Source organism: Cibotium barometz, chromosome 63, assembly GCF_041138505.1.
Source record: "Cibotium barometz isolate CiBa-2024 chromosome 63, ASM4113850v1, whole genome shotgun sequence".
Lineage (NCBI taxonomy): Eukaryota > Viridiplantae > Streptophyta > Polypodiopsida > Cyatheales > Cibotiaceae > Cibotium > Cibotium barometz.
This window is the reverse complement of record NC_141108.1, coordinates 24229226-24231725: the sequence shown is the minus strand read 5'-3', so window position 1 is coordinate 24231725 and position 2500 is coordinate 24229226. Positions and strand designations below refer to the sequence as shown.

Below are 2500 nucleotides of genomic sequence, written 5' to 3'. Positions count from 1 at the left end.
GCTAGATATGTAAAGAAGTACAATGTTGTGATCAATGATGATCCTTGAAGTTTGAGCTGTCCTGTGTGGAGTGAGCGTGGGTTGTGAATAAGGGGTGTGACTCTGCTCACCCGGGCTGATCGTGAGCATGACCAGGCAGCCAGCTGAGCTGGGGAAGATCTTGGTAACTATGGATGCTTGCTCGTTGCAGGTCTATGCAGTTTTGTTGGTGATCTCTGCACGTGTAGATAGCTAAATGAGAGAGAGAGAGAGAGAGAGAGAGAGAGAGAGAGATGCATCATTTGCATCATTTGTAGCATCTTGGGAGCACACTTGGTGCCTCGGTGGTGTTTGTGATGGTGGGTTCCCTGGGATTGGAGGCCCGTGAAGATTCCTGTGGTTGAATTGTCTCTTCGTGGTGATTAAGTGTGTGTGGCTCAACGATTTTTCCAAAGCGTTCCATCCCCTAGAAACTTTGTGTGGTTGGCTTGATGGTTAGCTCTGACAAACCTTCCTTTGGAAAAAACATTTCATTTACTAGTCGTGACTGCCCGTGGGCTATCCAGAGGAGCAAAACACAAGCCAGAAGCAAGCAACCAGGTCAAAATCAGCAAGCGACCTTCTCTTTGCAGTGCAAGAGGAAAATGCAAGGCTACAGGGGGTGTCTAGAGGCGACCAGCAGGAAGGTGACCTACACATAGTTGCGTTGCAGATCAGCCCATAGATGCAAGTACCAAGGGGTTAAACTCTGTGAGCAAATCCTAATTCAGTCCATTTGTTTAGGACGGTTTTGTCCATCTTTGTACCTCATTTCGGTTTGCAGCAGTAAATCAAATACTCTCTTCAAAGGGAGGGCCCGTAAGTGGGTGATTGTGAGTTGTACTGTGTATGCCATTGACTCCTCTCTCTCTCTCTCTCTCTCTCTCTCTCTCTCTCTCTCTCCTTCCAATGTGCTTTTCCCGAAATCAGCAAGTTATTGCATGCCTTTCATCACAATTAAAGGAGCTTCTGCATGTAATAGTGGTATCAGAGCTTAGGTTTTGACCAAAGGCTTTTTGGTGATTTTTCTTTGTAGATGGTTTACTTAGCTTTGGGCTAGAACTTGTAGGAGCATTCCACAAAGGCAGTTTACCTTGCTTCCGGGCAAGGACCCTTAGAAGCATCCCAAAAGACTCCAGCTAGTCTTGTTAAGCTCCCGCTAAGCTGCATGTAACAATGGTATGAGAGCTTAGGCTTTGACCAAAGGCTGTGCTGATTTTTCTCTGCGGGGATGGTTTACTTTGCTTTGGGGTAGAGCCCGTAGGAGCATCCCACAAAGGCAGTTTACCTTGCTCCGGGCAAGAACCCTTAGGAGCATCCCACAAAGACGGTGTCGGCATTTTTTCTCTTTTGGATAGTTTATCATGCGTCGGGCAAGAACCCCTTAAGAGCAGCCCACTTGAAACTTAGTGGATGGTCTTTTTCCGCTCTGGTAGACTTGTTGAGCCACCCATTATGGGTACATCGGAAGAGCAACACACCTTAGAAGACCATTCTACCATGGAGAGAACACCCTAGAATCCCCAAGTTGAGATTCCTCAAGCTCTTGCTCTGTAAATACTTCTACCCCAAGTACTCCTACCGCAAATCCTCTCACGCACTCTTGCATGCCATTTCTTAGCAAAACCTCACCACTCATGCCATTTTGCAACAATCGTTGCAAACCGTTGAAGAATGCTCAATGTTGAATGGTCATTGGTAAATCAATTTTAAAGTATGTATGTGAATGTGGATGTAGATGTGGATGTATAGATGTGAATGTGGAATGTGGATGTGGATGTATGTATGTAACTAGATCGCTTTTAAAAAAACGCATCCCAAAAACTTGGACGTTTTGAAACGTACACGTTTTTTATTTTCTCACAAAAAAAAACGCGTTTTTTGCTACTATGCTCATGGCCTCAACGACGAACAGGAAGAGATAAGGTGCTAGAGGGCACTCCCGCGGACTGAGCGTGAAAGTGGAAATCTGTCACCTCTAGCACCTTGAATAAGAACCTGGCTATGAGAAGCTGTGTAGAGTCTCGATACACCTTGGACCCACTCCTCAGAGAAACCCATCCTACACATGTTCCCTCCGAAAAGCCCCAATCTACTATGTCATAGGTGTTCTCGAAATCGAGAAGGAGTACAATTAGATCCTATTGCCGCATCCTAGCTGATGCAGTTGCCTCCTAGAAGGTGAAGATGTTGTTCAAAAGACTCTGATCCTAAACAAAACCGGTCCGTGTACCATGAATCAGGTCGGGGAGAAAGGGTTGCAATCTTTGGTTGATGGCCTTGGCGGGAACTTTGTAGGCAATCCTAGGAGGGTGATGGGTCTCCACTGTCGGATCTCTAATCTGTCACCACCCTCCTTGGGAATCAAGTGGATCGAACTCTGTGACAACGTCTTCGGCATGGCTCCTGTAACCATTATCTAATTGAAGACAGCCATGAGGCCACCTTGCATGAGATCCGAATGCCGCAGAAATAAAGAGGT

The 2500-nt window shown here is 46.2% G+C and overlaps 1 long non-coding RNA gene across 1 annotated transcript in view; it reads left to right on the top strand.

The window, feature by feature from the left end:
• Positions 1-153, top strand: part of LOC147603864 (uncharacterized) — a 1782-nt gene extending 1629 nt beyond the window's left edge. Inside the window, exon 3 of the long non-coding RNA XR_015265579.1 lies at positions 6-153. This is a non-coding gene — a long non-coding RNA (uncharacterized LOC147603864). The remainder of the gene's footprint in view (positions 1-5) is intronic.
• Positions 154-2500: the final 2347 nt, after the last annotated feature.